This window comes from Xiphophorus hellerii, chromosome 16 (assembly GCF_003331165.1).
Source record: "Xiphophorus hellerii strain 12219 chromosome 16, Xiphophorus_hellerii-4.1, whole genome shotgun sequence".
NCBI lineage: Eukaryota > Metazoa > Chordata > Actinopteri > Cyprinodontiformes > Poeciliidae > Xiphophorus > Xiphophorus hellerii.
Genome location: NC_045687.1, coordinates 2,057,131 through 2,083,557, shown reverse-complemented (window position 1 = coordinate 2,083,557; position 26,427 = coordinate 2,057,131). Strand labels below are relative to the sequence as shown.

At 41.4% G+C, this 26,427-nt stretch overlaps 1 protein-coding gene across 9 annotated transcripts in view; it reads left to right on the top strand.

The window, feature by feature from the left end:
• The window catches only part of LOC116735781 (RNA binding protein fox-1 homolog 3-like), a 551,222-nt gene that overhangs the window by 193,943 nt on the left and 330,852 nt on the right, over positions 1-26,427 (top strand). For 8 of the 9 annotated variants that reach the window (XM_032587876.1, XM_032587877.1, XM_032587867.1 and 5 more), the window contains one exon: positions 8,525-8,590. The gene's annotated coding sequence lies outside the window, so the exon portion shown is untranslated. Of the gene's footprint in view, positions 1-8,135; positions 8,240-8,524; positions 8,591-26,427 lie in introns of those variants that run through there. The other variant, XM_032587871.1, reaches the window with a different exon arrangement.

The window sequence follows — 26,427 nt, the reverse complement described above, 5'->3', positions numbered from 1 at the left end:
CGCAAACACAATCACCAGCCTTTCACAGACACTTAACGGGGCTTTGCGCTTGTTCAACAAGGCAAAACGCGGCAGGAGGGATCAATTTAATACAAGGCCCGACTCAAATGGAAAGAGGGTAAATAAATAAGCAATGACAGCGAGGACTGTTGCACAATTTGTGTAGTGGCTGTCCACTTTCCTCTCTGTGGCTCGTTGGTGTAGCATCTATATGCTTCTATTTCCTCCCTCAGCGGCAGATGGGGATGAGCTGAGGAGGAGCAACCCTGGCCCCTCTCTCATCAGGCTGTGTTATTTTAATAAATCACTTCTGCCATTGCTTGCTACATTAATTCCCCGGGCCCAGAGGGCTGTGTTGCCACTAGCAGCGATCTGCATGAGGCGCTAAATGATGTGGGGGATCCCCTGGTGAGAGAACAGAGGCTCTGTGAATCTTCCCTCCATCGCTGCCTTGTCTGCTTGCCTCTCACCCTGGGCCAACCCTGTTCTCAGCAGACATCATAATCAGAAAGGACCCAGCGCCTTGTCATGCACCACATACCAATGAGACCTGCACACACTCGAAAGGAAAGCCTAACTTTGCAGACGCTTACCATTGCCTGGCTCTGTAAAAGCCCTCACTCACACACTTCATCACACTCCCATTTTTTGCAGTTGTTTGTTCTCTCCTGGGGCGTTGTGCCTTCCTCGTGTAATCCAAAGACAATAAGTCTCCCAGCAGTTTAACCTACATCTTTCGCTGAAGCTTTGTCTCTTCAGATGAAATTCTTTGGAATGGTTGTTTACGGAGATGATCATTACATTCAGAATGAGAAACGTTTCAGCAGGTGGCAACGTACATAAATGCAGCTGCTTGACTGAATCCATCGCAGTGTGACTGCAGATGCAGGTGGTACGAGTAGCAGTCACCAAAGTGGTAACAGTGCTGGAGGAGATTGGGATGAATGCGTTTCTCCGGGGGTGGGGGGTTTCCAGATGCCGCCATTTCCCTTTCTTACATCAAATCTCCGGCTTGCGGTGTTTTTCCTTCTCCTTTCTACATCATAACTCCTTAGACAGAGGTGAGGTTGCCATTGGTATGCACAGACACCACTGGCAGATTCACCACCACGAATACCGCTGGGAGATTATACTCTTCCTGCTCCACGCAGCAGGGATTCGGCCACCGTAAATAGAGCGCTTGGGAGTGTGCGGTGTGCCCGGAATGACAGAGCACTGCAGTGGCTGAACATGCCAGCCAGACGCAGGAGTGCAAACTCAAGGACTGCTGCAAATACAGTAATCTCTCTTGCTTTCGTTTGTGGTTTTTATCTTTTTCCTACAGGGACTCAGAAATTGTCGCAGCTCAGATCTATCTGGCTTATTGTCATTGCGCGATGGGCAATGGTTAAGGCATGTGGGACATGAGTTACAAACAAATCAGTTGGAGTTTGGAAGAAAAAATGTCATCCGAAATGGCACAAAGTAAAAGCTGTTCTCTCAGGGACTCCATTTTCTGTGCCGGGTCATTTATAAAGCTGCCCAAACAAGACAAGAAGTCAGACTTAATAGTTTTGAGAAGCAGGAATACTGCCATTTGCTTAGACTTTAACAATAAATTGTTAATAAATAATTCACTACAGTTAGTCATAGAGAAAAATAAAGTGCACCTCTTTTTCAATTTGAGGGTTGTACGTATCAGAACATAAAAAGAATCTGAACTTTTAACATGTTCTACAATTATTTATATATAATTACTGCAGGAATGGACAAATACAACAGACTCCATACTGTCATTATTTATTAAAGATGTCTGCATGAAAGATAAGTTTATGCTCTAATCCTCCAGTTGATAGAACATTATTTACCAATAACTCTCTGTAATGTTTGTCTGACATTTTTAGTGTCTGTCTGCTTGATGAGTTTTGACCCATTCTCCTGTCCAACATTGCTTTAGTTCATTAAAGATTACAGACATCCACACTTGAAGTGAAGAGTAGACTCAGTTTTGATCAAAATTTGCAGCATTTGTTACATTTCAGCTGCACTGTGTCTAACAAACCAAACTTTTTGAGCAATCTGTTCCCCTCCTCGCCTGTGGTGGCGCTGCACCAAGAACTGCTGAAGGAAATTATACGAAAACCTTTGAAGAGGAAAAGAGTGCAACTTCCTCCTTTACAAAATTTAAAGAAAATGGAGAGGCGTCAGATCTTAGTGGTTGTAGTATTTCTTTTTTGTATTTGACAAAAAACACAATCCATTTCTCACGCTAGCGCTAGATTAGCACATTTGTTTTGGTTGTTTTTACCCAGAATGCCCTGTGCTGCAGTCCACTTCATACTTTTGGAAATGGTTTTATATCCCATCCCAGAATGATGGCCAGTTCCTTCGCAGAGGTCATTCCTGATGTCTGCCCATCTTGGCAGTGTGGCTGCAGACATCTTTCTGATCCAAAGCAGAAAACTACCAAAACTCCTGCGTCTGTAGAGGTGCTCACACTCATATTCACTTTGATCCTTTGGAAATCTTTATTGAGTTGAGGCATTGCATCCTCTGGTTTTGGATTTTGTGCAGCTTACTTTTTACTTTCAAACAGTAACCGTGGCAACAAGGGATTGTATTTTTAACTGGCCGCAGCTGGTTGGGATCTCAAAAGCTCAAATTACACCTGAACTACGACCCCAAATCCTGGAAGAGTTCAGAAGGAGGCTCAGTGGATGCAGCATCGTATCCCAGACTCCATCGTGTCTCTGTTTGGTTTTCTAACCAGAGACAAAAAGCAAACGAGATGGATTAACAGTTCCTTTCAAAAGATGTCATCTAAGACAAGATGATAATATCGTCTCTTCTAATTATGGAAGTTGAGCTATTATCATGTCATGACGGACATGAGTCATACAGCAACAGTCTTCAGTCAGAGACCTCTCCAGAATCATTGCAATACTGACTGCTACTGGAGCTCCTTCCTTCCCGCAGTATCACCATCTAATAAAGATACCTGAATAATATGAGTCATGACAACATTTAATTCTCCTTTATTGAAATAAACTTGATTGAAACAAGGAGGGTGTACTTAGTTCTACACAAACACCCTTTCCATCTTGGTTTACTTTTTGTTTAATAAATGATGATGATGTGAAATCAGCTGTGTTTTTCGTGAACTGAGTTTGTATTTGAAACCTTTTAAACCAAATAGTTGTTATATCCTGATGCCTAAAACTCTATAATTGACAGTGGAGAAACTTTCTTCTTATCACGGCTACAGCAGTGTTAAAAAGAAGAAATACTTCCATTTACTCAAACAATAAAGACTTTCCTAATAAATAATTCACCACATATTTGTAAGAAATCTTCAAACGAAGGTAGGAGCCGCCGTTCGGCTTCCAGATGATAACAGAAGAGGAAAACCAGAGATTTGAAGGCTCCCAGAATGAGAAATCAGACATAAAAACCGACGTCTAGGGATGTATTTTAAACAACTATAACTTTCTCTTGCTCTGCTTTTCCATGACAAACGGTGGAAACACCAACACAGTGAAATTTGAGATTGCTCCGACGTGTCGTAGCAACTGTTGCACCTTATTGGATAATTATCACAGTAATAACACCAAACTTCCTCAGACAGTTTTCAGGTTTTGAAGTTGGACGTGCTTTGTCATAGTTTTTCTGCATATTCGTCCTGCACATATTGATTCGTCTTACATGCTCTGACCCGTTAAAACCGCATCTGTGCATTTGCCTTAATATGGGCATGGAGGGCTGTCTTAATTAATAAGCAGGCATCCACCAAACTAATCTGCCTGTGTTGTGAAGGCTGTCCTTTCCATTAAGTGGGACTCACATTATCTCCTAATCAAATTAGTCACTTAATTGTGGCCCTCCCTTGATGGATCGCATGAAAAAAGGAACGGCGTGTTTGCTGGAGGGGGGTGATGTGCGTGAAGACGGAACACGGCTGCTTCATTACGATATGAAATTTTTTAATAACCAAAGCGTTCACTGTCATCGTCTGGCTTTGAACTTTGGCGCAGGGTGAAGTTGGATGTGACATTTTATGCTCTCACAGCTGAGCGTGGGGCTGCCGTGTTAGGCTAAGTGCCTAGCCCAAGGCTCGACCAAACTGCCCAACAGGGGATTGACCCTTGTCATCCACTGATCACTGGCTTCCTTAATCACTTCCACATCATCTGCAAGGCCTGATCTTAGTCCAGACGCTCTGTCTCCCTTCAAGTCATGATGGAGAGACTTCCGAAAACTCATCCTCTGAATTCTGGACCAGACCTGAGTGAAGACAGCAACCCCCTCATTCCTCAAATCAACGATTATGCAGCAAAAATTTTAGTTTGTGCCGCTACCATTTTAAAGATATTAATAAATGTTTCCAGAGGTCATCAAAGGTCGACCAGCCACCCCAGAATTTACAGCATCAAACAAAATGTGGTGTTAATCAACTCTGCTGATTTTGTGCAACATTTTTTTTCCTTTCTGCAGTTGTAAATTGTAAGATTTTAAAAACAAAAAAGTTTCCACAGGTCACCAGAGATCAACTTGTTCTCCAGCTCCCCACCAGAACAAAGTCAAACAAAAATATCAGCTGCACAAACCAGGAAAGACAAATTAAAAATAAAAAAATTTAGTTTGATTTTGTTAACGTTGGAGTGAGGGTATGTTGACCTCTGATGACCTCTGGAAACTTTTCTGAAAAAATCTTAAAAATTGTAGCTGCAGAATTGAAAACTTTTTTGCATAAATGTAGCACAGCCGCTTCGCACCACATTTAATTTGATTTTGTAAATGTTTGGGAGCTGATTGACCTTTGACCTCTTGAAACATTTATTATTGTCTTCAAAATAATTCGGCACACAAACCAGCCTCGCACTTTTACAAAATGACACATTTTGAGTCAGTCAACTGTGCTACAAAGAATTACTAAAATAAATTCATTATAATTTAGTTTTTTGTTAAAGGGCAAAACTTTTTTTTTTTTAATCATAAAAATTATAACTGCAGAATTTTTTTTTTTCTATTTGGAAATGTTGACACCATTTTTTGTTTTAGTTTGCACATATACGAGGGGAGGTTGACCTTTGATGACCTCTGGAAACAATATCTTTAAAATGGTAGTGGCACAAATGTTTGACACTGATTTTAATAAATTTGAAGAAGGTGAGGCGGCGACTTCCCTCAGTTATCGCTGCTTGGTCATTTGTCCTATTTCTTCTCATCACTGCTTCACTGATCAATCAATCAATCAAGTTTATTTGTATAGCACATTTCAGCAGCACGTGCTTTATATAATAAAAACAAAAAATTACAAAGTTATAAAAAAAACACTATACAGACAACAATTGAACAAACAATACCAAAAGTTATACGTTTCAAATATGTTGGTCAATGCTTTTTTATTATTGTTCAAAAGCAACTCAATTTAATGACGATGATGTCAAAAACAAAAAATTCTTCCATTTATTTTAACTTTACTCAAACAGTAAACACTTTCCTAATAACTAACTCACCACATATTTGTAAGGAATCTTCAAAATGAAGGTAAGAGAAGTTGTTCTGCTCCCAGAATGAGAAGCCAGACAAAAACCAACATCTTGGGATTCGTTTCAACCTACTGAGGTAGGTAGGTAGGCAGTAGGCCGCAGGGGCCGGCGTCCTCCAGGGGAGGGGTCCTGACGAATGGATGGCTGCTTGGTCGTTTGTCCTGCTGATTGAGTTTTATCCCTTGCCCTTTCACTGCAGCCAGACAATAAACAGAACCACATCCAAGCGTGACAGGTTAACCTAACGGTAATAGAATACTCCTAATGGTGCGGCCCGAGCCAAAGTCCACGGTGTGCGGGGACGGCCTGAGTTCGATGGCGGTGGGAGTGCTGGGTGGGGGCGCGGCGGCGGCTCACACTGTTGATGTCAGGCGGGAGCAAGGACAAAGAGGGCAACTTGATGGCTTAATGGGTGGTTTGATGGCTTCATAGGGTGAAATTGAACTTGTTGAGGGCAACCAAACAGATGAAACAGGCCAGACGGTAGGCCGCATTATACACAGAGAGGAATTAGCTGTATGCTCGGCGCATGGCTGGCCTGGATATTTGCGCTTTATTGGAATCCTTGAGCTGTTTGAAGCTGGCATTGTCTCACCGAGTCTCTCCTTCACACAGAGAATGATTTATCTTGGATGCTGTGACACTGCGATGCCTATACAGCAAAGAAAATAAACACAATCAAACTGAGCAAACTGTCAAAAGAGATTTAGATGATGTTGTTATGACGCTGACATGAACGTGGCTGTTTTCTGGCAGATAATCCTCACAAAGAGAATCCTCCGGGCTACATGCACCCGCACAGGCAACACTCCTGCCTGTTTGTTTCTGCAGCACCTCTCCTGCAGTTTGTCATGTCTGACTGGGGCTTTAATTAGGCCTGCGAATTGAAGCGGCAGCAGCAGGCCTGGGAGCCCTCTGTCCACGGCTCAGCCGTCCTCCACGGCGTCTCCTCGGAGGACCTCTCTGCTCTGTGTGGTTAAGATAATAGAGGCTCGCTCAGAAGATGTTAATTGAGGGGAGATAAAGTGCAGTAGTGGCTGCAGGGATGCAGCGTGTGGGGGTGGAGGCAGACGGGAGGGAGGGTTACCTGATTAGAGGCTTAGGTGTTTGACTTGCAGCTCTCTGTTTGATGACGATAGATTTTTTAAAGTATGGAGGATGGAGCGAACAGGAGTGTGCATCAAAAAAAGCAGAAATCTAAGACCGTTATTAAAGTTTCCCCCGAGGCGTTTGTGTTCTGCTCATTTCTAGACCCAATAAGGTGAGGCGATTTGATATACTTTCTCCTCTTAGCAGCTCACAGTGGAATTTAAAAGTTGGATTTCATGGAGCCTTTTAAAGGGCATCCAAGCATCCTTAAAAGGCTTGAATTCATGTAGCTAAAATTAAGGCCTTAACCCCCCATAGTTCTAGTTTCACACTCAGGAAGAGATGGGGGTGTGCTGTCAGTCCGCCTTTTCATGAAAACACTGAGGAAAAAAACAACCTCATGAAAGCACACGCGGGGTCAGTGCAACCCCACGGGGACCGCACACAAGGTAAGAAGTTCATGCAGGGTCCACTCTTCCTTCTGTGGACTGTGGGAGGGTTAAAATGTCTTAAATTCATTTTTTTTTAAAAGTAAGTTGACCTTTAATATGTTAAACACACATCTTAATTTGTCTTCGCAGGATTATTTAATCTCATATGTTCAATGTATATTTTTTTTGCAGAACTTTTTTGTCAGGCCAGCCAAAAGTTTGAGTCAAGACGATTGATGCTACCAGTAACTAACTGCTAGCATACCCTTGCTAGTTAGCTAGCTTTTTTGCACCTATCATGGGAAAGTGCAAATTTATTGCCAGTTGGCTGGGCAAAGTTGGTACCTTTGGCGAGAATTTTTTTCATAGTGGTCTGAAACAACTGGACAGAAGTTACAATATTGATGGCATTAAGTTTGGAGAAAAGAAAACTGAAAGAGAGAAGAAAGAGTCGACCCAGGAGAGGATAAATGTTTGAGGTTACCGGTAATTCACTTCTAACGTACACAAATTTATTGGCCGTTGGTTGGACAAAATTCGTACATTTCTGTTGTGATATAGCTCTTAAATTCCACCATAATGGTGTTAAAAATGGTCTTTGAGTCAGTGAAATCTGCAGAAGCCCAGTTTTATGGGCTGAGAAAGGGACGCAGAGAAAGGGGAGCAAAATTGACTTTGGACATAAGGGTGACGAAAACAGCTGAAGTGACAGAAGTTACATTATTAGTGGCATATGTCTGGAGTCCAGAAAAGCTCAAAACCAGAGGAAACAGTCGCTCCGTCAACCCAGGAGGGGACGAACGGGTAAAAGGAGGCAAGGACAAGGAAAAAACTATCCCAAAACAGTGCCAGCAGCCTCAATAATTGCCTGAATGCCAGTGGGATTGCTTTCATTCAATCAGAGCATTCTCTCTCGCTGTACGCTGAAGATGGAGATGGAGTTTTGGGAGCTGGGAGGTTGGGCAGAACAGCGCGGCGTGGGCGTGGGGGAGATCCGGTAGTGCCCTCCCTCTCTCCCTCTCTGGGTAACGTACGGCTCCGAGGGTGATCTCGCCCCGACAGCTGCCGAATCTCTGGCATCAGTGTGAGCAGCCGAGAGTGAGAAAAACTGTGTGTGAGAACAGAGTGAGGCGGCGATAAGGAGGTAGATGGACCACAGAGCCGACTTGTCACAAGTGACTATGAGTCCAAGTGCGTCCCCACATCTTTTTTCTGTTTTGAATTCCCCAAAAAGCGTCCCACCTCCCTGCTTTTCCACACCAGCTCCTACCAACACACACATTGCTCGAGGATTCCTTTATTTCTTTATTTGGGCTCCTGTTGGTGCACGCAATAGATGCTCAGCTCCCTCCTCCTCCCTCTTCTTCTTCTCCTCCTCCTCCTTGTCCTACTCTTCTCTCCTCCTCCTCTCCGCTCTCGCTTTGCCGCTCTCACAGCCTAGTTTTCTTTTTTTTCTCCCTCTTCAATCTTGTGCAGGTTGTATCTGACGGAGGAACCGGTGCCGCGCTCCCATCCTCGCGCTCCTCCAACAACAACAACACTGTGAGTATTCTCATGCTAATTCTTCTTCTCCAGCCTCCCCTTACATCCGTTTGTCTGTTTCTCCCCCTCGCTTTCTTTTTTTTCCTCCTTTTTCATTTTTTGCCTCTTTTATGTTCTCATCCGACGCGCCAAACGCAGCGACGGCAGCAGCAGCAGCGCGGGAAGGTAGAAGAAGTGTAGACAAAAAGAAACGAGAGAGAGCATGCACAGAAATGGAGAGACGAGGGGAGGGGAGGGACGGAGATGGTTGCTGCTGTCGCTGCGAGCAACCCGTTCTGCTTTCGGAGGTGTTTCTCCTGGAGGATGGTGGAATTGCTGAAGGGATGTAGGGGGCGGGTCTTGGTTTTGTGAGTAGATAGCTGTGCGAGAATGATAGGGGATGTTGTTGACAAGCATGGAGTGGCTCATCAGGCAGCCGGGCAGCAGAATTCAGCGGCTCCTCCACGTTGACTAAACTTCTGATTCATTAATCCGCGCCTTGGATCGCGTCTCTCCTCGTTTTGGCGACTTTTCTGCGTTGAAGATGAAACATAGATGATTGCTTCAGTCACGTGTGTTTCTTTGAGCTCCCAGATGTAAACAGTAATGACTTCACTGTTTGTCTGTGTGTGTAAACATGAATCTGTATATATATATACAGATATATATATAGATTGACAGTGTGCATGTGTGTCTGTGTGTGAGGTCAGAAAGTCAGTGTCCATTCCTGCTTGCTCCTCTTTGATCAAAGAGCCTCATTTAGTCCGCCCACGGCAGTGTGTGAGCCATATGAGGAGTGGGTGTGCTTTATGTGTGGTGGAGGTGTGGGGGTGAGATGGATAGGCCCCGCTCCCTGACTGCTACACCGTGGCTAATGGGCACTCGGGTCGGCAGGGGTGCAAGCACATCCGGTTGAGTCCCTTCTCCGTGTCCTTCACCAAAAATAAATAAATACATTTTGGAAATCTTTGCAAGAAGAAGAAGAAGCAGCATATTGGGCCAACAAAACGCTCACAAACACACTTTGGCAGATTCATTTGGCAGAGTGAAAAGGATTGATCTGAGCATGGCAATTAGGCAAATTTCAGAACTAAGCATCTGGCGAGGCGAGAACGCTTCGCCTGGCAGAGGATTACCATTTTAGTTCCATTTTCAGCCCAGAATGTGTTATTTCACAGCACTCCAGCAGCACTGCGGCGCCGCAACAAAACCGCCACGTTGGAGAATCTTTCCCTGTCGCGTGTTCGTTTCCACGGCCTAATAAGTCCGAGTAGCGCTTTGATTAATGTCGATTAGGTTTAATATGTGCGTCCTCCCTCCTTCATGATGGCGAGTCGGCAGAGTAAAAATGCCCGCTTGTCGATGAGCTTGCTTTGGAAAGCAGGCTGATAAAAATGAGAACCATTCCCCCAATTAAGGAAGATTAGGTTACCCTCCACCAATCTGAATCCTTAAATCCCTTCTGTTTTTACAGCTCTGTCTGGCAAATGTAATTCAGCCTTGAGACCTGGGCAGAATAGCAATAAAAGAAGGTAGAAAGTTTAGCAGCAAAGCCCAGGCAGTAAAAATATCCACTGGGAGAGGGAGAGGGAGAGAAAGCACATGATAATTGACACTGCACTGTGTTGCAGTTGGCTGTAATTAACTGTGTAACAGAGGTTGTCAGTTGGAAAGGGAGAAAGGCCCGACTATCTTAGTGCATTTAACACACTTGAAAGTGCAACGTTTATCATGTCTCTCCAGCTTTCAGCGAGGGTGCGTTTCAGGTTAGCGTGGGCCTCTCGGTTGTATTCCTCCAGATCTTTTTACTCCAGGGCCAGTCGGGCATTATCCGCTGCCTCCCTTTATCCTTTCGCACCACAGTTTGAAAAAAAAAATCAAAACCAGGAGCCATTGTTTCTGGGGCGAGCGGAAAAGGCTTATCATCTATTTTTAGTTTGCTTTTCCTCGTTGTTGCCTGGGCCACGATTCATGCTTATGTCTGGAGATTTGGTGCCATAAACTACGTTGCGCTTCGCAGCCAGGCGCTGGCTGGTGACAACTCTCACCCACACATTAGTGATCTATGAGCCGTATAGCCGCAGACCCCCTGCTGCCTCGCCAGCCGCTTCCCGAAGCCGTGCAGGACCACAGCGGCGACGCGCTCCATGTGTGATGGCACCCATATGTACAGAGAGAGCACCTGCATTAAGAAAACGTGCCAACACTTTTATTTCTCGTCACTTATCACAAGCCGCTACATGCTGCAGCGAGAAGGGGGGAGAAAAAAAGCTCATAAAGATAAAAATCACATTTCACTAGAGGGTGCTTGTGTGACAGTGATATATGCTGCGAGCATCCTGGCACCTCATTGAGAAGAGAGTGAGTTCTGGGTGGGTAAATCAATTTGTGCAGAGGCCGTCGCTGCTAGTATTGGTTTCGTGATATGATCTTTGTTGTCCATTTTTAGAGGTCAGAGCGAGCACGACTACAAGGGCAGCCGAACCCGACCGCTTTCTCTCTCGTTTCTGTGCTGGTAAACGATCTCCTCCTGGAGAATTGTGGGTAAAGTAAGGCCATGTGTCTTTTTTTTCTGTCTTAAGTTGAGACACTATGGATTCTCTATTAAGAAAGTACGTTCATCCATTACCACGCACGCCTTGATAAAGTGTCCAGAGCCAGAGGCGAGCGCAGCCTGCGCATTAATCGCTGTAATTACTCAAGGAGGCTGACACTGATTCTGGAGGTGTGTCTGACTACATATACCAGTAAAGGACTGGGGGTGGGTGCTGGTGGACCAGTCAATAGGTGAACCTGACTCTGTTAGACATCTGTGGGCAAAGCAAACCGTCAAAGTTTTACCCAATCATCCACAAAGGGCGGCACTGGGTCCCAATCCGGACCGCGTGATGGCTCTGATTGGACGTGTCCCCAATGTTGTTCACTAAAATAGAGTTTTATTTACTGCTTTCTCAAGACGATGAGCTGTTTTACTTGAAAACTACTTTTTTATAGGTTGCTACGTTTTTAATTTAAACCTCTGTGTGTACTTTTTCTTTTTAATTTTTTTTCTAAGGATGTTAACTTACATCAAGCTTATTTGTGTAGCACATTTCAGCAACAAGGCAGTTCACACCATAGAAACAGTCACCAAACACAAAACAAGCAATACACATTATAATTTGTCAAAAGCTGTCATCAAAATCATCAGTTTTGATGCTAATTTTTCTTACTTAGAAGTGTAAACCTTCAATAGTTTAGGCTTGGTCTTCTTCGCATTAAGAGAAAAAGGGTTATTAGTTATGTTGAAGCTTTTGTTTAATCTGAAATAAAGGTTTTCAGTGCAAAAACACTGAAGACCAAGTATTTTTGGTATAGTTTGTTGTGCAAATATCTTAGTACTCTTGAATTAAGGCCAAACTAACTTACAGATAACTTTTCAGCGACACATAGGAGCTTCATAATGGTCAATAATTCCTTAATATTTATTAAAAAGAAAGGATTAGTTACACTGGTAGATTATTTTACCTGTTAGAGGATGTTTCCTCTGTTATAAGTTTAATCTGAATTGCAACACTGAAACAAGCTCCTATGTGTTGCTGAAAATTTATCTGTAAGTTAGTTTTGTCTTATTTCAAGTGTACTAAGATATTTGCACTAAAAATTAAAATACAAAAAAGTATTTTTATCTAGTTTCCACTGAAAATGTCTCTGTACAGTTAAAATAGGACAAAGCAAACTTAAAAGTAACTTTAGCAAGATATAGGCACTAGCTTTAAGTAAAAACGTACTTATTATTAAGGAAAAAGATTATTTCATCTATAACAAAACATTTTTCCCATGTTGTAAATGGAATAATCAGCTAGTGGAACTAGCACTTTTAAATTCAATATTAAGGACTTACTGACTTAAAACAAGCTTTATAAATTGCTGAAAAGTTAGTTTTGTCTTATCTTAAGTGCACTTAAACTGGTTAAAAATACTTGGTAGGCTTTTGTTTTTGCAGATATCTCAGTGTTTACTATAAAGTGCAGGTTGTTAGCAGTGAAAATATGAAGATTTCCGTTGGTTAGAACATAAAAGATTTTGTTTGGGTCTTTTCTGGACCTCAGTGAGTTTTGAAAGAAACATGCCGGTGGTGCCGGACACTCTCTTTGACTGACTTGCGATCAGTGGGAAGTGCTGTGCAGAATCACCACAGCAACGACTGCTTAGCAACAAAAATGTTGACATCATGAAAAAAAATCAGAGGAAGAAACATAGAAATCAAGAAGGAATCAGTGATTGTTCAGCTTCCAGATTGGGGCTGCTGGTTCTGCTCGCCGCCCAGTCGTCCTCCCGGCACGCAGACGGAGAGATGAGGGGGTCAAATCCAGCGTGTCATGTCAGGGATGTAAAAGCGGAGGACGGAGGGGGGGGATGTATTGTCTGTACAAGGGCAGCAGAGTTACTCTTTGTGCTCTGCTTCTGGAATGTGTCTTCTAATACTGTCAGTGTTCCAGCTAATCAGAGCGGCATTGTTGGCCATAATAAGTGAATGGAGTTTAATAGGTGAATGTGTGCCACTTGGCGTCTTATCTCACAGTGACTTTCACTTGCACTGCCTGCAGCAAGTAATCATGAGAAATATGACTCAGAGACGGCGTTTTTTAATTAAGGACAGTTTTTAGCATGGTGGGAGAAGAAGAAGGCAGCTCCCGCTCGCCCTGCGCGCGCTCGCACACGCATGTGGAGCGGTTTTCTTTGGGTTCCTCATTAATCACAGGAGCATGTCTGATACGGGCGTGCAGCGGAGGAAACCAAGCTGGAACGGCGCGGTGGAATATTTGAACATCTCGGTGCTGATGTGTGCAAAGCGGAGTGTGTGTCTGCAGGGGAGGCTTTGAAATTTCATCCTCTCCATCCCTTTTAACTTGGCAGAGGGGATGTGTGTGTCTCGCTCCAGTTGGCCAATGGCTGTTAGGAAGCTCCACGACCGCCACCCCTCTAACCATTCACACACACACACACACACACACACACACACACACACACCCACCCACGCACACCCACACCCACACACACACCCCCACACCCACACACACACACACAGAGAGGTTGGTATCTGTCTCCACACCTCGTCCTCCATCCGCAGACCTGCTTTGTGTCAGATAGTTTAATGTGAAATTGCTTTTCTTTCAAATTTCCCCCTGGAAACGCAGGTCGTCACAAAAATGTTACATCTCATAATGGTGTGTTATTGTTGTTCTTTCATACGAGTCCTTGGCTTCTCAGCAGAGGGTTATTTATTTATTTTTATTTTTTTCTCTCCAGCACAGAGCTGAGGTCACACTCTGCTATTTTTCCCTCTGCTGCTGTCACAATCTCAGATTCGGTGCAGAGTTCCTCCTCTGCTGCGCCCATGGTAACCTCTCTGAAACATTTATCACCACCTCACTCTGTGATTACGCTGTGCATTAGTGGGGCTTAAATTTAATTTGTCGGCGGGCCCCGGCGGCGGTGCTACGGGCCCGGCCTATCAGAGACACTTTGTAACGGGCCCCTGGAAGAGCCTCCCGGGGCCGTCCTATCAGTCAGACACTCTGTCAGCAGACACACTCAGTTAGTCAGCATCGAGTCAGAAACGTGGCCCGGCCAAACCACACGCCACCGCCGGCCGCTCCGCTGGGCCGCCGCCTCGTCGCCCAGATCCCCCGCCTGCCACTCACAGCTCCAGCACGGATGCTGACCTTTAACCCCGCTGCTCAGATGAATGCTCCTCAACAGGTGACACCCTCGCCTCTCTTCCTTTCTGATTTCATCCCTCTTCGGCGCCACCTTCTCTTTGGTGTCCAGTCTTTTTGCACCAAACGCCAAAATCCCCGCTTTGGAAGCATTCAGGAGTCAAAACCCAAAAATATTCTTGTGAATTCTTTCTCTTGTACCTGCACAACAATAAATAAAACATATAATATTTTATTGCCTTTGCATTTAGGGACATTTCACTTTTTGGACTTATTATTTTCCATTTTTAAGTCTAAAATATTTTTAATTTATTCCCAGGAAAGAAGACTTGTGCCCAAATCTCTATTTGAGTTAAAACTCACTTGATGTTTGCGCCTGACTTATTATGAATTAAATATTAAATAAATAAAAACAGGCTACACTAGAGAAACATTATTTGTTCTACTTATTATTTTTAGTTCAAGAAGATATAAACTTGCCACAGAAAAAATCTCATCCTTCAAAAAGTGTCAGAGGGCCATAAACAGCCCTCGGACCGCATGTTGGACACCATGTTGAAAGTATTCAGGGGCCAAAACGTTTATTTTTTTCAACCAATTAAACCCCCCCAAATATTATTGTAAATTCTTTCTCTTACCCGCACAACACGGAATAAATCATGTAATATTTTAACTCTATATCAGAGTAAAAACTTGCTAGATGTTTGCAAAATGACTTATTATGAGATTTTTAAAAAGTTTAGAAAAAGTTTAAAGAAAAATTCTGTCGTACTTATCGTTTTCATTTTAGGGACATATACACTTGCCACCAAAAACTTCATCCTAAAAAAGTTACAAAAAGTGCCGGAAGACAACATTCATGCCAATCTTGAATTTCAATCGGGGGCCACACAAAATAAATCCAGGGGCCACAAGTGGCCCCCGGGCCGCACTTTAGACACCAAGATGAAAGTATTCAGGGGCCGAAATTTAATTTTCTCCAACAAATTAAAAATGTTATTGCAAATTCTTTCTGTTTTACCTTCATAACAATACATAAAACATGTAATATTTTACATTTGCCTTGAGGTTTGCAGTCACTTAACCTTTAGGGCTTATTGTTTTACATTTCTTAACTCTAAAAAATGTTTTTATTTTATTCCCGGGAACCAAGATAAGAATTTTTTTCTACAAACATTGCACTAATTAGCCAAATGTAATGGACAGATGTGCCTATCAGTATCCAGTCTGCATTTGAGAAAAAAAACCCTTTTTGACATGAGTTATTATAAGATAAAAGTAAAAAAGAAATTAACAAAACTTTTATGTTTCACTTATAATTTTCAGGTTAAGAAGTTGCCACTCTCATCCTTTAAAAATTGTAAAAAGTGCCAGAGGGCCATATACAGTACAGACCAAAAGTTTGGACACACAGTTGCGCCCAAACTTTTGGTCTGTACTGTATATGTCATTCTTGAATTGCAGTCAGGGGCCACACAAAATGAATTCAAAGGGTCACAAACAGCCCCCGAGCCTCACTTTGGACACCCCTGCATTCCTCTGGTTAAGACGCGTAGCTTGTTTGCCAGCAGCTCTGCAGGATGCACTCAAATTATTGAATATTTTTAGATTTTATCCAGCGCAGTGTCAGTCCCTCTGACAGCCGCTTCAATAATAATCACCTGTCGTAAAGTGGCTATTACTGTCCTCCACTGCTGTGATTTACATTAATACCTGGTAGTTAATGTCATGTTTCTTTATTGGGAGAATGTAGGACATTAAATTCAACACGCTGCCTCTGCAGTTACACGCCGTGCCATTATTCTCTCTTTTGTCCTCCTTTATTTTTACTTCCCCATTTTCATCCTCCTTCAGACGATGATCAAAATAGCCTGATCTGAGGCCACTCAAGGCTGCTTTTATCTGCGCTCCCTGAATGAGAAGGTCAATTTTCAAGGCGTTTTGTTGGGGGGGGAATGTTAAAACCTGCTAGTTGCTAAGAGAACCAAGAGGGCCCCTGCTTCCCACAGCTCTAATTGGGGTCCGTTTTCATTTTCATATGGTTTTAAATGTCAAGAACAGAGAACGTGCAAAGTGTTTTGAATTTCCACTGGAAGCCATCAATCCTTGGGTCACACTGGTTGAAAGCGTATTCTTTTATTGCTATTACTCTGCAGCTAAGTTTCGCCAGTGGAAAAAGTTAAAAAGGAAACATGATGTACTGCCTCTGACCTCATCCCTGCTCCGCTGGGAACATCATGTCAGAAGATGCCAGCGCCTTTCTTCATTTGACAGAAACAAATCCTCAGAAAGGACTCTTCCTTTCCTCTGTTGAGGATTTACACCGTCCTGATGCCACCTCTTCCTCTCTCTGCCCAAACACAAGGACTCCTACTTCCACAAATTCATGAATGGGATTGTTTTAATGCTTAATGAACGGCGTCTGAGCTTTCTGAAACCAGAAATAAACATAGCAGCTATCGTATTTGGTCTAAATGGTGTTAAATGAAGCCCTGCTGATGCTGGAGTTGAGTGTAATCCACCACTTCCCTCTCTATTCTTACTAACCAGTACCTATTGGGTACATACCAAGGTACCTACGGGCTGCATACAGGCTTACTTACAGGCTAATTAGTGGTTACTAAGGGTTTGTTTACAAGGTTGCCACTAGAGTCCCTCTGATGCCAACAGGGTGTAAAGGCGCGTACCTAATAATGATTATGCGGTTTCTGCAGGGTGCTTGAAGAGCACTAAAGGGGTTTCTATGGTAGTACTTACCTTTGGGGTATCTCTTATGTCTCAATGCTGCTTATAGGGTAATTACTGGATTTGCAGGGCACCAATGGGGGAATACATCTGGAAGTTTACAGTGTAATTAAAAAGTACTTATAAGGTACCATCTGGCTGCCTATAGGGTATTAGGTGAGTAATTGCTAGGCACTTTTAGGGTGTTTTCACACTTGGTAGTCCGATAGACTCGGTTTGATTTCGGACAAAAACTGCAACATTGGTTACATTTTCAGCTGGTGTGGTTCTCTTTCCCAACGATCCAAACCTACCTAGCAACCTTTTCCCCCCCTCACCTGTGGGGGCGCTGCTTTGAGAACTCCTGAAAGTAACAACACAAAAACCTCTGAAATAAACAACTTCCTTCTTCACCAAATGTAAACAAAAATGGAGTGGCACCAGATTTTAGTGGTTGGAGGATTTCTCTTTGTCTTTGGTGAAAGACTATACGCCATTTTTCCGCTAGACTCTCATGTTTGTTTTGGTTGTATTTACCCAGAATGCCCGGTGCTGTACTCTTCAGTGGTCTCGTATTTTTGAGGGCAGCCATGTTGCTCTCCCTTCTTCATAAATGTTTATAAGTTACTTTTGTTTACTGTTAGTCTTGTTATACTTAAAAGTGCTGGAGAAGATTCTTGTTTCAACTATTTTTCTAAAAACTCTGAACTGTGAAAACCTGAAGAATGGATTGGTAAAAAAAAAAATCCAGGCTTTCCAAAGTTTAAATATTTAAAAACTAAAAATCAATTGACAAAATTGATTTATTGCCCATTCCCAATATGATGTATAAGAACCTCTATATATTATTATCCCTATGACCCACATTAGCACTCTCTTAGTACTGTGGTTTATTTTGCATTGCTATCAAAGCAAAAGGCCCAAAAGAAGCAGGTTCATCTTAAAATTCAAGTCATTCTTGTCTCAAAGAAACCCTAAAGCCCACATCAGTCATTCTGTACATTTACACAATTCCAGTTTTCAGACAAAGTCACAATACACATGTTGCAATGTGAGGAAGAACATTTTGTTTTCCCTCAGACCGTGAATCGCTGCAGAAACGGCCTGCATGGAAGTTTTTCTCTGAGATTTCTATCATGCTGTGTATAGTATTTTTCCGAGCAGCAAGAGAGTGGTATCAGTGTCGATGTTCCGCCTGGGAGCTTAGAGCAGGTTTTCACCGCCTCGCCATGAACAGAATACTCAAGTTCAAACACATGTTTTAAGCACAACAGTGGCAATTTAAAGGCCTTCTTCTCCTCCCAAATACTGCTGGAAATTAACACCAGAAGACCGATTGTCGCTCTGCTCTCACAGCCTTTTGTTTTGTATATTTCTATATTTACTTTGTGTTCTCAGTGTGATCTCTTGCTAAAGGTTTAAATGCCAGACACTGATGTCCTCCTCTGTATTTTTTTTTGCCTCAGATGTTTTTGGCTCCTGCTTTATTAAGCTCCACCTCCCAGAAGACGCGTCTGCTTGAGTTTGTCAATAATGGCTAAAAATGAGGCTTTGTTTGTCTGCCAAATTAGCTAAAAGCAAAACATTATGCAAATATTTTCTGCTGTAAAACCTTTTGAGTAAAGATAGAAATGTCCCCACAGAAAACAGACTGTTGTAGAAAGTTGAGGAACAGAGGATGATTTTATATGTTCAAATAAAATCTATGAAACAGAATTACAGGGGAGAAATCAAACCTTATGTGACCCTCTTAAACACGTCTACATCTGAGCAGGGAATATATACTTTTCTCAACGTAGAGGGCAGAAAAAAAAGGCACGTTTTGTTATTTAATTTAGCTCTTTGATATCCAAGCAGCTGAAATAATAGATTCATCTATTTTGGAATCTCTTGTTCTGTTCCTTCCCTGAAAGGTCGGAAGTGTCAAATGGTTTGCAACTGGTGAAGCGCACGGATTCATGTCAGGAGTCGACCTCGGCGGGAACGCAGAGCGAGCCCAGGAAATGCACTGACAGCAGCATTTCCTAATGAAAATTAGTTTAATGTATTCAAAAACGGAAGTGTTGTGCAGTGTGCTGTGAATAAGCCCTCAACCCGGAGGGCTGGTCCGTCTTCACCTAAAGCACGTTCGCTATATATGACTTTGAATAGCTGTTAGGACAATACATTAATGAAATTCCCCAGAGCCTCGACTTAGCATCCATGGTTCAAATGCAATTTTTCTTCCTGTGACAACGTATAATCCCTTGTCCAAGCAGGCCTGTATTTCTGCCTTAAACATCCCTTTCATTCCTTCATTTAATAAATGACACCCAGAGGACAAAACGGGGACAAGTCCCCGCTGACACCTGTGAAATATAGACTGATAATGCTCCTGCCACTTGCTTAATGCGGCGGCCCTCCACCTCTTTGGGTCTGACAGGCCGGGCCCGACGCATGTATCATAATGAGAGGATCCCGCCGCTGTCAGTTAGCAGCACCTAAAGCATGCCACTGAACTTCTTTGACTCTTGAGAATAAAAGACGAGTGAGGACTTGTTTCTCCTTGGATCGCCATGTTGCCTGATGATCACAGGCAGAGCAAATATCTTTGTACATTTGAAATACGACAAAACGAAATTATTTTAAGTCAGTAATTCCCTTAATATTGATTTTTAAAATTGTTAGTTCCACTTGTAGATTATTTAACTTATAACATGGGAAAAATGTCTTATAAGTGAAATAATCTGCCAGTGAAACTTGTTAATTTTCATCAATGTTAAGGAATTATTTACTTAAAACAAGCTGCTATATCTTGCTTAAAAATGACTTGTAAGTTAGTTTTATCTTATTTCAAATGGACTAAGATATTTGCACGAGAAATAAGACCAAAAATACTTGGTAAGATTTTGTTTAGTGCACTGCAAAAACGCAAGCTTTTACTAAGCATCTTACCAATATTATAAGCCACAATGTCTTCTTCCACTGCCAGATTATTTCACTTATAATCATTGATCGATATCATCTGAACCTCAGACATCTGTATCATTATCAGAAGTGTAAAAAAATAATCGGTTCGTTCCTACCAAAAACGAAGAGCTTAAAAAACAGAAGCGTAAACCGTTACCCAGCAACTGGAGTGGCGCTCCACCCGTTACCTAGCAACCCAAGCTGAGCTCCAGCATGTTTGATCAGCTGGTTTTGCTGCTTTATGTGCTGTACAATGGCTGCTGGGTGTTGTTGACTTACCACCCAGAAACCACTGACTGCATTCTTGCTGGTTGCGCAGGAGGCTCCACGTGTGCTTTTCAATGATGTATAGTTGTATAACTGTGCATCTGTTTGCAGCTGCTTTCACATGCAGCGTAGCCAGAAACAGCTTATTTGGATTTAAAGTGACAGGAGGCTCTTAAACAGCTCATTCTGAAAGGAGCTCAAAATAGGCAGAACTGAGCAGACAAAAAATCTTATCATCTAAGAATGATTTTCAGCAAAAAATCTAATGTACATGTTTTGATTAGTCCATTGACATATCCTAACCTCTTTAAGGAAGCGTAATAGGTCAGCTTTAAGAAATTATTGACTTAAAACAATCTCCTATCTCTTGATGAAATGTAGTTTGTCCTTTTTCATGTGTGTATATGTGCACTTGGACCAGACCAAAAATAGTAAGATTTAGTGTTTTTGCAGTGTAGTGGCGTCAGACGGCGTGAAAACCTTCCACCAGTCAGTTTTCCTGCTTAACTTTGAATGATTTAATTACTTGCTTTAGACTTCAGCAATTATAGCTGAGCAGCACATATGTTAATTATATCTGACCTCACTTTTTTGCTGCTCTGTTAATTGTTCACTCAGATGACATTCTCAGATGACTGTCATTGCTGCGTGCGTATCGGGCAATTTAAAACGAAACAAAAAAGAAGAGCGCACACGGAGGTCGTTGTCTGGTGATTCGTTTGTTCGTGGGAAACCTTCGGCTCCCAAATTGCATCGGATTGTTTTTGTTGTTTTTGCCAAAAGGTCTGAAAAACTCCCAACGTTTCTTCAAACAGCAACGCAGGCTTTTGAGGAAAGTACCAGCGGAGCTGAAGACGCAGCCCACTTCCTGTTTATCAGATAATGCATTTTGCGTTTCTCCTGCCACTAATGCCCAGGAAAACATTGAAACCCACTTACGTCCCAGTTCGGAGCTCATGCAGCCCGTTCTAATGCACATTTGCCTCCAAATGTCAAAACCTCGAAAAATCCATTAGAACCGACTCGCCAAGGCAAACTGCTACCTGAACTAATACATCATGTTAAATGACACATGTACTGCAAATTTCTGCAAACATGCTTTTATCACACTGCTTATTATCACGTTTAATGGGGATGATTTTCACTTTTGCCAGAGCTGCACTCTGCAGTTTAATTCTCCTGCCAGCGAGGAGGAAGGCACAGAGACACAGCCAGCTCTTCGGATTCATTTCGTCTTGTGATATGATTGCAGCAGCGTGACTGCGGCCTTATGAGGCAAAAATGAAAAATACATGTGCTGCTCAACACGATTGTGTTTGTTAATGTTGCAGTATGCATCTGCATGCTGTTACTAATGGACTGTGCTTTTGTTTGTCACCTTAAGTGAGCAGCGACATTTCTTGTCTCACTTCGCTACTTCAGAGATGAATTTAGGAAAATGGGATGAGTCTGTGAGGTTGTACTTATGGACGGAAAGGGTTTCCTGTACGTTCACATTTACGATGTGATCTTATATCAACGTGGCTGGAATCCAAAGCTTGTACCGTTTGTCTGGTAGGTTTTCACTGAGCAGCTTTAGCAGTCCTCACTAAAACATCTTATTTGTTCTTATTTTCTTCAGCTTTGCGTACACGTTTCTGTTTGAAATCACATGGACATTTTATTAATTGAATAAAAGTCGCCAGGCTCAACACTGTTGAACATTTCCACTCTGTTTCCTGTTTACTCAGCATGGTCTCCAATTTGTCCCATCTATTGGCCTGAATGGATTTTTAGACCAAAGGACTTAGAAAATATAGTTTCAACCTAAATTATGGAAAACTTTAGTTGTGTTTTAAATTGAAATTTCAGTCTTTATAGATTTTGGTAGAGTTATCAAACTCTACTTAAGTAATAACTGCACTTCGACATATTTTTACTCAAGTAGAAGGAAAAAGTAGTCACTGATTAAATAACTTAAGTAAAAAAAAAGTATTTTTGTAACATGGCCACTAAAACTGATCATGACATCTGATGAAACGTTTAAAAATGATGTAATCGGACAGAAAAAATACAAAGGTATAAGCAATTTCCGTTTTTTTAAAGACTAAGATGAAAACAAATCACATTTTTCCAATATGAAGCTTGTCAATACAAAACCATCAATACTTACAGTAGTAAATGCAGATATAAGTGAGAACAGGGTGAAGTACTTACAGTAAGTGATGTTGCAGTGAATCCCTGCCTATTCACAGTTCAGTATTCAATTTCTCTGTGGATCATAAATCCAAATAATTCTCACTTTTTTTTGTAGAGCATGCCTAAAATATCCAAATGAAAATGCAAGCCCACTCCCAGGAGTGGGTGTGAACGTCTGTTTTGGTAGATTCTTTAGCTTAATTGGGTGTAAATGTTGGTAATTTGGTCTGAAAAGCTGCTTTTTCCACAAGTAGAAGAGAGTGAGAAAAATTACACTGAATAAGGTTCCTTGTATATTAGCATAAAATGTGATAAAGATATTTTTTACTGTTTTTAGCTGTGGTTAGCACAGTTAGCATCACAAACCGTAACTGACTAATCTTCAGATTAATATTCCTATTTGTGTGTAGGCCTTCCTGTTGTTTTCTCATCACTTAATTTCTGTAGCTGAGAGAAGTTAAAGTCCCATAAAATAAAATAAACCAACTTCCTTTAAACGCTTCAGCTTTTAGTTGTTTTTCAGAGCTTCTTGTCACTCTGGTGTAACTTTCTCTATTGTCATCATCACTTCGGTCATTTAAGATAATTTCAGTCAATCTAAATGGTTTCACCAGAGAAAATATATTTTCTTTTACTTTCCTCATTCTTACTAAGCAGCAGCAATTTAACACTAAGCAAACTGCAGAATCTACAAAATATATCTATTGTTATATTCAGTTTAAAGTTTTTGTTTTTAAATGATTTATGATATTACTGTGATTTTTTTTTGTATGTGTGTGGAACATGTTTTTAAACTACCAGACCAAAATGAGTATCTTAGGTTAAATACTGATATTGAATTCAGGCCTTTGGTTTTTGTCCATTTTGGGACATTTATTGATGGTTTTGACTTGGATTGTCCCCTTTATTGTAGAGAAATGCAACACTTCTACTCCTAACCTGCCCATATAATTTATACTTTTTTTTCCCTCTTAAATTGACTTCTGTTTTTCTCACAGTCGCCCATAACTGCTAGTAACCTGGTATTTGGTGTTACAAAAGGTCCCTAAATACCAAAACAATAATACTCTGATTTATTGTTTTTATTTTGGACTTTCAAACACTGCGAGATATATTTAAACACATTTGAATGTTTTCTGTCGTCGATGAGTTGGTGATTGCTCATTGAAGTCCCCTGAACACCATAAGCTAATGTTTCTGATGAAAATTCCCAGTAGTTTCATAACAATTATTTACAGTTGAACCCCAAAAGCACTGAAATCCTTTATTATTTCCCCTGAGCACCTTCAGCCTGCAATCAATCTGCATTCTGGTGCATTAAAGTCGTACAAACAAAGCCTCAGAAACCTTGGTGTAAACATTAACTCAGCAGTTGTAGTTCTGTAATGAAGAACAACTTCTTCCACCTGAGGAACATCTCTATGCTTTTTAATCTTGTTTCAGAAACGAGGTGATCATTCCTGCTTCTACCTTTTACTACTGTAACATCAGCTTTCCATGTTTAAATCAGAAAATGCTTGAATGATCCATAAAGGAGCTGCACGGCTTTTGACAAACATAAAGAAATGTATCAGACTTATTTTAGATCCTTCTCAGTGGTTGTCCAAACATTTTAAAGCTATATTCATGTTTCTGACCTCTGCAATTCAGCTCAGAAATATTTTATTATGCTTTGAAAACAATCTGATACATATCTGCTTTAGAAAGTGGCACAATTTGGATTTTTGGGGGGTGAAAATCAGAACTGGGACATTCAGACTGCCATGAAAAGTTCAGATTTAGGTCACATTCGCCTGTTGTGTGAACGTAGCCTCACCTCAGTGTTTGTCTCTAGCCCTTTCATGCATAGTGGTCACTACAGTGGACAGCTATCTAAAAGCCATTTTCTTCTGCTTCCTGTGGATTTTTATGTTATAAATGCACACAGACCACTGAAGTGGACACTAATGCATCATAAAATATACCATGAACTACTGGCCATCAGCTGCAAATGCAAGAAATTATTTTTGTTAAATACAATATGGCCGACAGACAAAAAAGCATGAGAACCGACCCGGTCCCTCCTTCTACTGTAGACGACTCTTGCAAGTAAAAAAAATATTGTGACATCAGATAACCCCTAAGGAACAATACTACTGATGTATTTTTCAAATAACAACTTTGTATTTGGACAAAATTACAATTGATCACATAAAAATAAAAAATAAAAAAAAAATTATTTTTACAAAAAAATTTTCCTACCTTTTTTATGCCTTAAGAAAAGAATTTTAAAAAATGGGAAAAAAATCCTGACACAAAGGATCATAATTCATGCATCAGAGGGCTAGACAACAGGAAGTCATGGTTTACTAATTACAGTTCCTGGAATGCCAAAAAACTGAACTTAAATGCTGAATAACTTGAGTAACTTAAATATGAAAATCTGTGATATTTAATTGTTACGGGTGCATTAAAGTTTCCACATTGATTTCCATAAAGGTTTCTTTTCGCAAATATTATAAACTAAGATTTATTTTCTTTTGATGAATGTTTTGTTTGATTTTTACATCTTTACCAACAAATTTGTTTGTAAACAAAAGAAATAAATTAATCAGTGAATAAAATCAGCCAATTTTTTGCATGATAGATGAATTAAATGGATCAAACCTACAGTTCTGTGTAATGTTCTGTGGTACTCTGTTGATAAAACCCAAATCACACATTTTATAAATTTTTTGTGTAATAAAATCATAAAAAAATCAAGACCTTGAGAAACATTTAAAAGAATAATCTGACCTATAAATTTTGTTTTTTGTTATTTTTCTTGTGTTTTTGTTTAACATTGTGAGACATTATGAAGGATCTTTAATTGCTGAAAGCGTTTGCAGCCATTCAGTGTTTCCTCTTTGACTCCAGCTCTGCTCCTGTGGGTTCGTCTGTTGGGATTTGGCTGTGGGCGTGTGCGTGCAGGGGTGTGTGTGTGTGTTGCTGTGTTTGTACACGTGTCGGTGAACCAATCTGATTGTGTTTTGGGCTTTTGGAGGCTTTTGTTGTGCCTTTCATATAAAAAGTGGCATATAAACAAAATTTGAGCGACTGAATGTTTGTTTGATTCAAGCGAAAGTGGAACAGCTCCCAGCAGTTACAGTTGGTGAACAAAGGCAACATTATATGTCAATTTCAGTCACATTTCATAGCTGAACCACGCCTCTTAAATGCCACCGTCAGACGTCAAGAACGCATTTGAACTGGAGCATTGTGTGCATGCAGAGGTTGTCAGAAACTATCCGAAGCCCCCCACCATGACGGATCCACTCTGACATTCCTCTCTTGATGCTCAGAAAAGGCTATAAGAAACGCAGCATGGTAGAAAAACATATGCAGGCTATTTCCATTTCTCAATTCCTGCTACCTGCGCAACATATTTAAATAGTTTTATTCATGTAAGCACACGTCCTCATTTTCTTTGCCAAGTGTTAACTGAGAGGTTTTATTATTCATGCGCCATTCTCCGCACAGATCCAGTAGCAACAATGTAAGACATTAATTACGTCGTTGAGAAGGACCCTGGCAGAAACTGTCCCAAACAACTCAAGATTTGTGTTTTAATTCCAACCGTCAGTCCAATTAGCAGCATTTGACAACTGATCCACAGTAAACAACATTCCCTCTGTGTTGAAGCATTTGTTCTGCAAACTTTGGGCAGATGCTGTCTGTTCTCCTCAGATATTAGAGTGTTTAAAAACGGTGCTGATTTTTAAGGTTTTTTTCTGAGGTGTTCCTGCAGATTAAACGTGTTCATGTTGCTGCAGATCATCTGCGCTGGGATCTGACTTGATGGAGGAGCACATTCATTAAGTGGCTTAGTCTTCCACAGACAGCTGTCACTTCCACTCAGCCGGCCAGCAACGATTGTTCATCAGCATTTTCTCGCACATCCCTTTACACGTACGCACACCTCGACATTTACAAACCCATCAACACGAGACTGTTGCAGTTCGCCTGAGAGTCGGCCCGATTACGCAGCTCAAGTCTCTCAAATGTGAGAAAAGATGCTGC